This window comes from Kogia breviceps, chromosome 12 (genome assembly GCF_026419965.1).
Source record: "Kogia breviceps isolate mKogBre1 chromosome 12, mKogBre1 haplotype 1, whole genome shotgun sequence".
Taxonomy (NCBI): Eukaryota; Metazoa; Chordata; class Mammalia; order Artiodactyla; family Physeteridae; genus Kogia; species Kogia breviceps.
In genome coordinates, this window is record NC_081321.1 from 78,449,805 (window position 1) to 78,463,769 (window position 13,965).

A 13,965-nucleotide genomic window follows, 5' to 3' on the forward strand; every position below is an offset into this window, starting at 1 on the left:
TATGAATTAAAGTGGCTTAGAATTCCTACCATTGAGGGTCAATCTAATGATTTTCTCCAGAAAATGGCTAAGATCTCATTTTAGCCTACAGTATGAAAGCATCAACAGTTATTCAAGTAACTGGGTATAAAAACATACTTAAAACTCATTTTACCATCAAAAAAATCTTGAACCTATTAGAGCTGATGTATTTTCTTATTTTTATAGAATTTAAATTTTGTCCTACAAAAAGACTTCATGCATTTTTATTAAGATGAAAATCCATTTCTTTGCTAGTCATAGAAAACTTTAACCCTCTAGATCTATATTTTACATTCTTCACTAAAACCTTCATACCAGTTTTCATTTTAAGAGTTCTTTTTATACTCCCTCAAATATGGTTCCCAGCACACAGCCAACGTGCAGTAAGTACCTGTTAACTAGAAACAGTACATGATACATTGAGAAAAGATGTAATCTATTAAATAGCTTTTACAGGTTATCTGTGCAAATCCATAAGCATATTTTACCTAGCTTCTTAACAGCTAAGACATGGGATTTTACCTGTTACAGAGTGAGAATTCTAAAAGATAAAGGTAAGGAGTTTTCTTAAGTTAATACTTTTCTAAAAGATTTCATAACTTTCTTAGGTAAGACTCTTAACATCTTTCCCATCTGGATACCCAACTAGTCCATACTGGGATTCATAACACACTTTATTTGGAGACAGTGGAGCAAAGAGTCTGAAATAATATATTCCAGCAGACAGATGTTCAAATCGTGAGACAATTTTATGAATAATTCACCTTATAAGGGAAAATATGTTTTCTGTAGCTAAACCGTTTGAGCATTTCCCCATATATATCAATATAAAAACTGCATCAAAAAATATACAAATCAAAAAATATATATACAAATCAATTTTCACTGCAAAATAAAGGAGCTGTTACACTGGACTGAATGTCAACATTATGACATAGTATGAGTGTGTTTCATGTTTGGTAATTGCAATCATTGTTGCTTTTGTTGTGGTCATCCATTTACAATCCTTGGTGTCAGTTTATTTATCTCTTGTAAAAATAAAATACAGTGTGTGTGTGTGTGTGTGTGTGTGTGTGAGAGAGAGAGAGAGAGAGAGAGAGAGAGAGAGAGAAAATAAATAAAAATTTTTAAAAAACAGAAAACAACAGCAAAGATCAATATAAATAAATAAATAAATAAAAATAAACACCTTATTTTCTAGCAAATATGGATGCCTTACATTCTGCCTCTGAGTTTTTAGGCCAGAAAGACTGTAGGTTTTATTTTTTTAGGATTTTATCCTTTACACAATACACTGACTTTAGCCAGCACTCAACCTAAGCTGAAAAATGTGTAACCATTTCCAAGTATTGACTTGCCTTCAGAATCGTGCTGCCTTTGGATAGGTTTTGTAAGTTTGTGTGTGTGCATTTTTCTTTAAATTATATTTGCTATCTGTGGCATAGCTGGGTCTGGGTCTGGTAGGAACTACTTAACCGGGTAATAAGCAAAAGTCTTTATCCTTTTACTTGTGACCTATCTGAGTTTTAAAATTTTAAGTAAATTTTGTGTGGACAGCTCTTAAAAAAAAAAAAAAAGCTGTATCAGGCCCTTTACCAGGCTCTTTCTTGACTTTGGGATACCTTAGTACATTTTTGCTGCCTCCAAAGGTACTTACAGACTGCCCAGATTTTTTTACTTTCAGTTTTACATGTAAGACACAGGGACAGTTCTTTCATCTAAGAGCGTTTTATACAACTTTCATTTTTTTTAGTGATACAATTGTCTGTGTTTTCAGAATAGCATATGAAGATCTTAAGATCTGTACTACTTAAGAAATTGTTAAAAACTGCTTTTGATTGACATGGGAATTTAGACTCCATGGCTTCTTTCTGCAGGTTTGATAAAAGGACTAGTGGAATGAGAGTTGGAATGTTTCCTGTGTCACCAATCCATCACATGGAAGGGTGCTCACTATGTAATTAATAAAGACAGATGCATGTGAGGCCTTTTAACTCCACTTGTCTTCTCCAAGGAAGCTTTGTTTTAGTGAAGAGCAGTAATTCTCCAAATCAGTGTAATTGCTTTCCAAAATTAACAGGTGTTTCCTCCGCATTCTGGAAGCCTGGTTTACTCAAAATGCAGCTGGATTCTGACCTCACGCAAGTAAAAGCAATATATAACCTGACAACTATTTACTCAGATGTGACCACCTATGGTCACCTGGCTTGTGCCAGGAATGTGCTGGGGCCAAGGATACAAATGTGCTTATAATCTCTTACACTATTTATTCTTATATTTCATGTACTTCATGTTTCGTCTCTTGGAGGGAGCGGTAAGAGTAAGGTTAATAAAGCTTTCGTAGAAGGATAAGTTAGTGTTGTGCAATCACTGAACAACGAAAGATGTGCCTTGTACTGCTTAGTATACAGTCAATACAGTAAATGTTAGCTATTACTTTTATAACGCTACAAACAGGATATGCCAGGCAATATGCTATGGAAGGGAGTGGCAACACAAGTATCCACAAATTCACTTGCTCATTCAGTCCTTCAATAAACATTTACTATGTGCCTACTGTATGCCAAGCACTGTTCTAGGCACTGGAGATAAAGCAATGTAACAAAATTAAGTGCCTCTCATATGGAGAAAAGGGAACCCTCCTACACTGTTGGTGGGAATGTAAATTGGTACAGCCACTATGGAGAACCGTATGGAGGTTCCTTAAAAAACTAAAAATAGAGTCACCATATGATGCAGAAATCCTACTCCTGGGGATATATCCAGAGAAAACCATAATTTAAAAAGATACATGCACCCCGATGTTCACAGCAGCACTATTTACAACAGCCAAGACATGAAAGCAAACTAAGTGCCCATCGACAGACGAGTGGATAAAGATGTGGTGTATATATATAAATATAAATATATATATACGCACACACACACAATGGAATATTACTCAGCCATAAAAAAAAGAATGAAATAATGCCACTTGTAGAAACACGGATGGACCTAGAGATTATCATACTAAGTGAAGTAAGTTAGACAAAGACAAATGTCATATGATATCACTTATATGTGGAATCTAAAAAAATATACAAATGAACTTATTTCCAAAACAGAAATAGATTCACAGACATAGAAAACAAACTTACGGTTACTACTGGGGAAATGGGACTGGGGGGTGGGGAGGGCTAAATTAGGAATTTGGGATTAACACATACACACTACCATATATAAAAGAGATAAACAACAAGTATTTACTGTACAGCACAGGGAACTATATTCAATATCTTGTAATAACCTATAATGGAAAAGAATCTGAAAAAATATATATATTTAAATGAATCACTTTGCTGTATACCTGAAACTAATAAAACATTGTAAATCAACTATACTTCAATTTAAAAAAATTAAGTGCCTTTCATTCATGTAGGTTATATTCTAGTAGGTGAGACAGATGAGCAAATAAAGAAATAGATATTACTGACAGGAATAGGAAGTACTGGAAAGAAAAATAGAACTGAGTAGGTGGATAAGTAGATAGGTGGAAGAAGAGGTATTTTGTTACCTTTCCTACTTTGGAAGGGGACACCTCCTTGAAAGGTAGCTTTTGAATAAGGTCTACAGGGTTAAGAGATAATCTGTCTGGGGGAAAGGGTATGTCAGGTAGTAGAACAAAACTATGAAAAGGAATAGGGTGTTCAGGAATGTTGGTCAGTCTTATATAAATGGGTAAGATCATGAGATTAGAAAGGCCAGAGCACAAAAAGTCTTATATACTAAGCTAGGGAGTTTGAATTTTATCATCCAGGGAATAGGCCACCAAATGATGCTTAATTACAAAATAATTCTTTAAAACACAAAACCAGAATTCTCATTAGAAAATGGGCAGAAGAAACACATTTCACCTTAGAAGAAATACAAATAGCAAATAGGCACATGAAAAGATATTTAACATCACTAGCCATTAAGGAAATGAAAATTGCAACATAATGGCATGTCACTACACACCTATCAGAATGGCTACAATAAAAAAGTGACAAACACCAAGTGCTGGTGAGGATACAGAGATACTGGATCACTCACACATTGCTGGTGGGAAAGTAAAACGACATAGCTACTCTAGAAAACAATTTGGCAGCTTCTTAAAAACTAAACATACAGTTACCATATAATCCACAATTGTACTTCTGGGCATTGATCCCAGAGAAATGAAAATATATGTTCTCACAAAAACCTTTACATGAATGTCCATTATAGCTTTATTTGTAAGAGCCAAACAGTGGAAATGGCCCTTTAACTGGATGTCCTTTAACTGAAATATTACTCAACAATAGAAAGAGCTATCGATGCAATGCAACACCATGGATGAATCTCCAAGGAATTATGCTAAATGAAAAAAGCCAATCCCAAAGGGTTACATACTGTATGATTCTATTATATATAACATTTTTGAAATGAGTATTGATTGCCAAGGATTGGGGAGTGAGGTAGGTGGGAGGTGGGTGTGGTTATAAAAGGGCAACAAGAAGGAGCTTTGAGGTGATGGGATTGTATGGTATCTTGACTGTGATTGTGTATATACAAACCTACACACCTGATAAAATTGTTTGGCTCTTACAAATACATATATACACACACACTGAATACAAGTAAAACTAAGCATATTTAAGTAAGGTCAGTGGATTGTATCTATGTTAATATCCTGGTTGTGCTATTTTACTATAGTTGGGCAAAATGTTCCCAGTAAGGGAATCCTGCTAAAGTATAGCTAGTTTTTCTCTGTACCATTTCTTACAACTGCATGTGAATCTACAGTTATATCAACAACAATTTCAATTAAAAAACAGTAAACAGACTGTAAATTCCCTGTGGATAGGAAATTAATGTCCTTAATTTCTCTGACTTCTAGTCTGATTCCACCTCACTCCTGCAATTTCCAAATGCTGAGACCAGCCTGAGAGAAGGGAATAATAAGGGGTAACAGTAACTATTTGGTTTCTGGTTTATCCAAAGGAAAATTAAATTTATCAATTTCTATAAAAGTAAAAATCTATATTTTACTAAAAGTCTCCATATAAATTCTATAAAATGAAATCTAAAAACCCAACTCTCTCGAAAGTCACTGATCAGCCACTCGGGAATAAAATCACTTGAAAATATCCCTCTAGCAGTTAAAATGTCACTATGTCTACATGAGAACCAGAGGCCTTTGAAAGCAACTGTCATTAGGTAGGAGTCTTTGGGCATCAGTCATGGAAAAGTGGCATTGAGGCCATGGGATTTCAGCTGGCTCCTAGAACAAAAGCCTTCAAAGCAGTACCACTCCACTGTCCCTTTTCCATCTTCTGTTTTAGCATAAAACATGGGGAAGAGGAGAGGCGGCAAACACGTGATGTAGAGCAGTGAAACATATATGTATCTACGTTTGTAGACTAAAAACATGATTTACATGCCTTTGGCAATGAAACATCCTGATGATGAAGCCAATTGTGTAGCTATTTCTGGATAGATTTTTAATTTGGATTAAATTGAGAAAAAAAACCTTTAAATTCATTAAACATTAGAATTATAGGATATTGAACATGAAATACAGTTTAAGTATTTTCATATACACATATCTACCTTTAACAGCCAAGTAGAGGTTTTACCAGGCTTGCTTCAGAGAAGTCTGTTATAAAATAAGCACTGTAATTATTTTATGCCAACACAGTATTAAAATCTCCAGCAGGATGTGCACAGAAGGAATTTAAATGTTTTCTATAATAGGATTTACAGCATTATTTGCTTAAAATGAAGACTAGCCAGGTTTAGTTGAGCCTAGACAGGATGAACATAGATGCTGAATTAAAAAGTCACAAAGAGGGATCTCAATCAGTTTCCCCTTGGAGGTAGATTCCGCCAGCCCACAGGTGGAGAGGGTTAGTGATTGTGACCCGTGTCAGCGGTCCCAGCAATGTTAGAAATGCTTTATCTAAGAATTTCTTTCAACCTACAGCCCAACTGAATGTGCTCTCTTGCCCAGTTTCCAGGTCTTATACTTTCATAAGTCAAAAGGCTCCAGAAATCCTACCTCCTCTAATCTTCAACTAGGGAGAGTGTATCACCTGCCTCTTTGGGGAAAAAACCCTACCATTCACTTAAATCTAATTTTTCACTAAGATAATAAGGATATTATGTTATCATAAGAGGTATTTCAGCCCTACAAAATTATTTACTTTGGGGAATCCATAAATAGTAATTAATATTAAACTACAGTGCTTTAGAGCTCAGAAAGTACTTGACAGAAAATGAAATGAGGAACTGGGATAACAGATAAAAAAGCAAGTGTCATGTAAATCAGTGGGGAAATATGAGACATGCATAATTCTTTTCTGTGTCATTGATGTCCACATGCAACTGGTAAATGACAGAAACCATTTTAACTTTTGAATAGTAACCACTACTAACTTGACCAAATGCAAACATGGCATGACTTTCAACAACTGAAGTATCTATTTCCTAATGATAAAACCTTTCCAATTCACAAGCTTTTTGCATGAAAAGAGCCTCTGAAACTGCTCACTAAATTCTATACATATCACTGCAGGTGTCCCCTTGTCTTCCCTCGAGACAGTGAACAAATTGGGGACAGTAATATTTTTTCAACCATGGTCCCCTGGGTAGACAGAACTCTATAATATGAACATGTTCTGATTTAAAATCATTATGTCTCAGGATCAGAAAACTTGGTTCCATACTGAGTTTATCTAAATATCAGCTGTGTGCCCCTGGGCAAGTTACTAAACCTCATTAAAGTCTTAGTTTCCTCATCTGTAATAGAAGATAATATCTATCTTATAGGATAATAGGGACTAAATAATTTTTGTGAGAGCTCCTAGCATGTCAGAAATACAGAGTAAATAGTAGCTGTTACTATTAAACATGGAATCCATGCTATCTGATGTTAACAGCATTTCTTATCCTTGATATTGTCTGATAAATAAAGTTTTGGTGAAGTGGGGAAAAAACTGGATTGATGGTGAGAATCAGAGAGTTGAAGGGAAGAAATACTAATATACTAACATATATTAGCAGCATCAGATATTTGTTGGCTGAAAGTTTCCGCTTAGTTTGAACACTCAACCTCCCTGAAATCACCGTTTAAAAAATAGGAGTCAAATAATCCTGTGCTCATATGCAGCTGTGCAGCAGCCCTCCTTCCTGATAGGGGGAACAATATCTGTCATAGCAGGAGAAAAAAAGGCAATGGTACAAGCAATCCTGAAACTTTTTGCAACTAAAATCACTTGAGTTTTCTAAATCTTGCGGTCTCTGTAACGCTTCCACAGCAGCGTTAGAAGTGGCAACGTGGTATTTTGAAGCACCAGGTCGGAGCCATGGTTTTGCAATTTCCCATCTCTGTGGTGTGGGGAAAGTCAACAAGTCTTGCTGTGCTTGGTCTTATCAGTGAATGAGGAGGCTGGGTTGAATGATTTGTAATGACTCCTTTAGTTTTAAACTTTAATGATTCTATGACTACATTTGACTTAAAGTCACTAAAAGACATACTTTCCAAATTTTTCCAACTATCCCAAAGGCCCTCATTTAAATGTCTTCACCCCAACTTTTGCTAACAAATAAATCATACCTAGACTAGTGAACGATCTCATTATTTACCCCTCCCTCCCCTCTCCGGAATCCTTCCCGCAACCTAACAGAGCGTTAGAGAGGAACTATGCTTTATTCTCCTGTTTCTAATAGTGGAGCTATTGAAAGAAAAATTAAACAGTGAAAAAACTACTCATTTAAATTGAAATCTCTGTTTACTTATGACTGTAGATACATTCAAAGACCAACAGAAAGAGGGGAAAAAACAGTTACCAGTCACTCCTAATTTATTCATTATATCTTCTTTCCTGGATTTGACATTACAGTTGCCATGCAATTCAAATCAGAACTGCCTATCAGATTAAGGGGCAAAAAAAAAAAAAAAAAAACCCACAAAACAAAAACCAAGCTATTCTAAGTTTATTAAAAACCAAGTCTATACATTAATTCCTAATGTTTCAAGTGATAATAACATATGCTAAAGTATATCAACTGTTATAAATATGTTACCAAGAAACTGACTTTAAAAAAATACATGACCTAAGCAAAACAAAGTTTTCAACAGAATCCACAGGAGCTAAAAGAACAAGCAGTTACATCATTTCAAACAGAAAAAGGCTAAATGTGTTTGTTTTCCTTTTATTTTTTATCCAAACATTCAGGGGAAACTGACTTGCTTTGTTCAGTGTTTATTATTTTACCTTTCCTGAAGCAGAAACCAAAACACTTTGATAAATGGGATAGTCTGGTAAACAGACCCTTGAACGTTAGGGCTCAGAACCACTAATCCAGTTGCATTTCCATCTTTGCCCCATTTTCCTGAAGTCACTACCACTATGCTTCAGCTTCAGTTTCTTTATATATAAAAGGGTAATAACACCTAATACAGCCTTACTCCAATTCACACTTACATGGAACCAGGATGGATCTATAATACATGCAAATAAGAAGGGATGAGAAAACTGAATGAAAACTGCAGAAGACAGCTGTCCTTTCTGGAAATACTATCACAGTACTTTACTCCACAGATAGTCTATTTTACAGACTCAATTTTTATAGCCCGGGTGATAGGCTGTCTTTGCCTGATGTCAAAACTACTTGCAAATACTCTTTTCCCGCCACATATCCACAATTACCAGACCCAGACCAAACCACCAAAGTAGTTTTTCCATACCACCCAGAAGAAATTCGGCAGTTCCATTCTTGAACTTAACTTTTAAACTCAGTCTTTAATAAAAAGGTCAGCACTGCTTTGTAGCTTCCCACACCCAAAAGTACCATGACTCGACCTTCTCTTTGTACCTAATATAGTTTCAAGAAAGTATTAAAATAAACAGGCTCATATAAACATGTCTATTTTTTAAATAAAGGGCTTTCCCTAAATACCAAATTAATCTATGCAACTCCAGGAAAAGATGATACATTTAAAAGAAATGTCTGGGAGAACACAGAAAGCTTACCAAAGTATCATACAAGCACAGGCATTACTTATGAATACCTGAAATATGAAAATACTCATCCCCTTATGTCTGAACAGGAGCCTGCATCTGGAATTCCCCTGAACCACCTGGAGGACTGGTGAGCCAAAGGTCACCTTCTCCACCTCTTCATCCTGTTCCCTCCTCCCTTAATATTTTCCTCATCAACACATTAACCTTTTCCTCTTTGGATACACCAGCATTTAAGAGTCACAAAAACGATTTATTTAACGTTATTGTTCTGTTTTAAAGCTACTGTCCCAGTGTCACTTCCTGTTACTTTCCATTGCATTTTTCATATACTAATGATGCTCTTGTGGGCTGGCTGGGAACCCAACTCCTACTCTGGTTATTTCTACTGCAAAAATTCATTAGGTTCCAAACATCCAACTAATATGATTAATCCATTCACAGACTCATGGATTGTCTTATTATCTTTATCTATCAGGTCCTTACAGGAATTTAAAATGCCTAGGAAAAGAATGAAGGCCCTCTTTGTCATCCTTCCCACATTTGCCCTTTCCCAAAAAGTTCATGTTGGGTACATTTCTCCAGAAAATAGGTCAGAATCTCATTTTGCAAAGCAATTTCTATCTCACTGATATAATTTTTTTTCAAGATTAAATCAAAGCCTTTATTAAACATACCTCCTTCAAACCACCTGCATTTAAACCTATACCCCTCTCCCAACTTGCGAACTGTTAGGGCTATGTGTGTGTCATTGTCACCTGGAGGGTAGATCCAGTCGGACCGCACAATGCTGAAAAGCCATGTCAAGATACACCACACTGGGCAGACCTCCATGGTCCTGTGCCCCAGCTCCACCTCCTTGTTCAGTGTTTTCATTTTTGAAAATCACTCATATAATTTTTAATTGCAATCTTATGAAAACAAAATGAGAACCTTGGCTAAATTTTTAAAATACATATTTGATTTTTACTATTCAAAATTTAATAAAAACCTAGCAATGGAAAACCAATCAATTATCTCAAAAAATAATGCCCCATTTTTTCCCCCAAATGTGCAATTATAAGCTATCTCAAAACAATGTATTTTTACCAAGGAAGACAGGATGCATATGTGTGTGTGTGTGTGTGTGTGTGTATGTGTGTGTGTGTGTACACACACACAATCACAATGTAGGATGTTTGTTTTCCCATCTCTGGCTAAAAATATGCACTCTAAAAGTATAAAGTGACGTTCTATCACTTAAAAACATATATATTTGATAAAATATCACTTAATCTGTTTTGGCGAGAATGAGACCAAAGTCATATACTTGGACAAAATACTGCACTTTAACTAATTCCTAATACATATTTAAAAGGAAAAAAGAAAAGCTTTACTGCCAAGAAATAAAATCCGCAGTTTCAAATGTAGGGTAAGTATGTAAACAAATAGATTTGCCAAACTTGTGTGGCTATGGTTCCAACACAAGAAACACAGAGTTAAAGAGCCATACAAATGTTTGATATTTCCTGAGCTGATGCTGAAAATAACTTACAGGAAAGGGCTGCTGTTGAGACACATGAGTCCCAACCCTCACCCTCTAACTGAGCTTAATCTCACTGGTGCTATGACAACCATGGAAATGCTCGTTAGGGTTATTAATTTATACTTTATCATTATATTAAAATCCAACAATACCACTAGACAGTAAATGCAACCCAAGAGAGATAGCTTCTAGACTGGGTCTGAAGATTTATGACACAAATGCCATAATGGGATTTGAGACTTGAAATACCATTGGACAGCTCTTTAAGCCCAGTTTTATGTTTAAAATAGGGAGAAAACAAACAATGAAACTGCTCTTATCCAGGTCAGAAAATGACCTCCTAAATGCCAAATCCAATCATGTCCATTTTATAAGCCTTAGGTCAAGTGTCACCATCTCTGTGAAGTCATGCACCCTGCACGGGATATAACGCAGACAAAGCTTGCATTACCAAAACCATGTGTCCTATAACTGAGCCACCTCACTGGGCAGAAACTCCTAGGGAGTAGCACCCCCTTCCACCTTTGAATGCACAGTGCTTGACACATGGTCAGCCTTGTGCAGTAAATAAACTGAGGACTTGCTACGCTACCCAGGAAAACCCAATTACCACACATTTTCTTCGAAGTGCTTGTAATAAGAACTAAAACAACAGAGGAAAAACCTGGAATGTTTCCAGGGAAAATTTTTCTTGGTTATAGAATCAAGAAATCGGCTACACTTTTAAGAGGAAAATTCCAATGTTTGGGCACAAATAGTTTGAGATTTGTCCCTAACTCTTTAATATCAGAGGCCCAAACTTGAGGAACTTCCGTATGGAAATCACACTTCTTAAATAATAGTAGTAAATGAGCACTCATCACCTGCATGCCCGTGAGAGAAAACGGCCCACTGTCTGATAGTTGTTTTAGATTTATTATGTCTGAAACATATCAAGGAAGAGGGTAACCATACCCCAAACGCACTGGAATACTCCAAAGTGGCTCACAATCTTACTTCAAACAAAATTGCTTCTGAGAACCCAGAGCAATGGCCCAATGATGACATCATACCCGGCAATATCTAAAGCTATGTTTCTTTGGCTTCACCCCCCTTCACCTTGAGATTTGGCCATTCAGCCTTCCTAGTGCCAATCCTTACCATCCAGGCCCCCTCCCTCAGTTTCTTCCACTCAGGAGAAAGGAGACTGGGGAGGGTGGAAGGGGAGGGATAGGAATAATAAAGAAGAAAAGAGGGAAAGCAAATCCACTGCATCCTAATTCCCAACCACCCAGCCCTTCCCTTCTCCTTATCACTGGCAATGCCTTCAGTGCCTTACAGTCTTTCTTCACCGCAAGCCCAGCCCCCAATTTCCTCATTTTTCCTTAGTCACCTCACCCTTTCCACAAACCCTGTAGCCTCAGAAGCAGCAGATTTGCTCCACTGACACCCCGGTGCTCAGCTCCACCCTGGCCAACTCTCCTGCATCAGCACAAAGCACACAGAGGAAGGATTTTCCTGGGAAAAGGGATGGGGAAGCCAGTACAGTAATGGTTAATATAATTGGGGGACTAAACTGGGACCTTTACCACCATTTCCACAACTGTTTCTTTGGAAAACACATTCTGAGTTCCAAATTATCATGAACTTTTAGAACATAATCCTTTTTGGAATTGGGGGCTGCCTGCAATTCTTTCCTGATAAGCACGTTGTTATAAATTTGTAAATGTTAAGTAGTTGGATTCATGAAACATCTATACTCTAAAGAAGGTGACCATATGGGCTACCCCAAGCTTGGCAAATATCTGTTTACTAATCCAGAATCTTCTTGGTTATATATGTAGACTCAGTAAAACTAGTGAGTCTCTGTGAACCAGTCCCCTCTGCAAGATCCAAAACCTCTTCCCCGAGGCCTAAAAAACTGTTAAAGACACTCTCTTGATTCACTTCAGCAGAAGAATCTTAAACAGGGTTCATCTGTGTTTTTTCTTGTCATTTTAGAAAACTAGGGTGTTGGATTTTGAGTTAATTACTCTAAAACACAGGTCTGTATTTTCAACAGCCATACTCCCAAACAGGATTCCACTTGGATCCACTCAGCTCACCTGAAACGGATGCCCCACTTCTCATTTACCTTATTTTGGGGTGGCCAGGTGTCCTCCTCATGAAGGATTGAATTTTGCTTTCTCTTTCTACGTGATGTTGTTTATACAAAAGGTACAACCTCCCAGGCAAAACTGTTAGTATGGCCCTATGACTGAAGGCTTTTGATTCAGCTGGCACATTTTAGGAATCTCAAGCCAGTTTAGGCCTCCCTGCTCCAGGCCTAAACAAAAATCTCCATGGAAAGCAAAATTCAAAAGCAGAGCTCACCCACTCCTCACCAGGCTGCCCTACTTGACAGCTTCAACCTGTCCAAAGCCGCCCTCGGTTTCCTGTGGCCTTGAGAAAGAACCCTCCTTATGAATGCCATCCAGCTGCACTGGCTGGCTGCGAACATTAACCCCTTCCATGCTGGTTCCCCCCACCAGAGCAGCAGTGCCCTAAAGGCATAAGAACAAGTTCTAGAAGTTTACAGCTTGTGTTAGAGATAATGACAAACCCTTCAGATTAAGCCTGAGGGCCAACAGGAAACTTACACTAAGGGCCAAACCTCCAATTTCAAGGAAAAACTCCATCTTTGCTAAGGATAGTAGTATGTCACAAAAAAGCCAATTCATTCCTTACATACACATACATACACACACACACACACACACACACACACACACACACGAAATAATACAGAAAAACTTGTTAAAAGGAAGGCAGTACCAACAAAATTGTTCCATGGTGAGAAGAGCAGGCATGAAAATAGACTTTTTTTTTTTTTAAGTTGGATACTTAACTCCACTCTCCATTGAAATGTTTATGCCAAGGTACTAACATTCAGAGAGTAGACAGTTGTAAACAGAATGGAGTCAGATATGAGAAAAGGAAGTAAGACAAGGAAGGTAAGTCTTTTTATGGATTAAAGGAGGAAGGGCAAAGAGGATTGAGTAAAGAAAAGTGCTAGGAGACCATCTGAAAGTTAAAACAACAATTTACTTTACTTGATGCAATTTTTGCTTAATAATTTGATTTATTCAATTCACCCAAAAATCCTTTTTTCTGAGCCCCTATTATGTGCCACATGTGTTACTATTTCTACATAAGTCCTATTTTAAGACCTAAGCACTCAAAGGCTTGAAGTTAGTAACCTAATTATATGAAGACTTCAAAAAGGGTCTGTGTACTTCGTGTTAAACACAAAACACTTTAAGTACAATGCCAAGGCTCCCTTTGTGACTAGGGAGAGAGAAGGAAGCTGCTCCCACAGTTACCTCCTTTCACTCATTCTCTCATATACTCAACCAACAACTACTGATTCCTACTAAG

At 37.0% G+C, this 13,965-nt stretch overlaps 1 protein-coding gene across 1 annotated transcript in view; it reads right to left on the minus strand.

Moving 5' to 3' along the window:
• The window catches only part of FGD6 (FYVE, RhoGEF and PH domain containing 6), a 107,148-nt gene that overhangs the window by 83,768 nt on the left and 9,415 nt on the right, over window positions 1-13,965 (minus strand). The window lies entirely within an intron of this gene.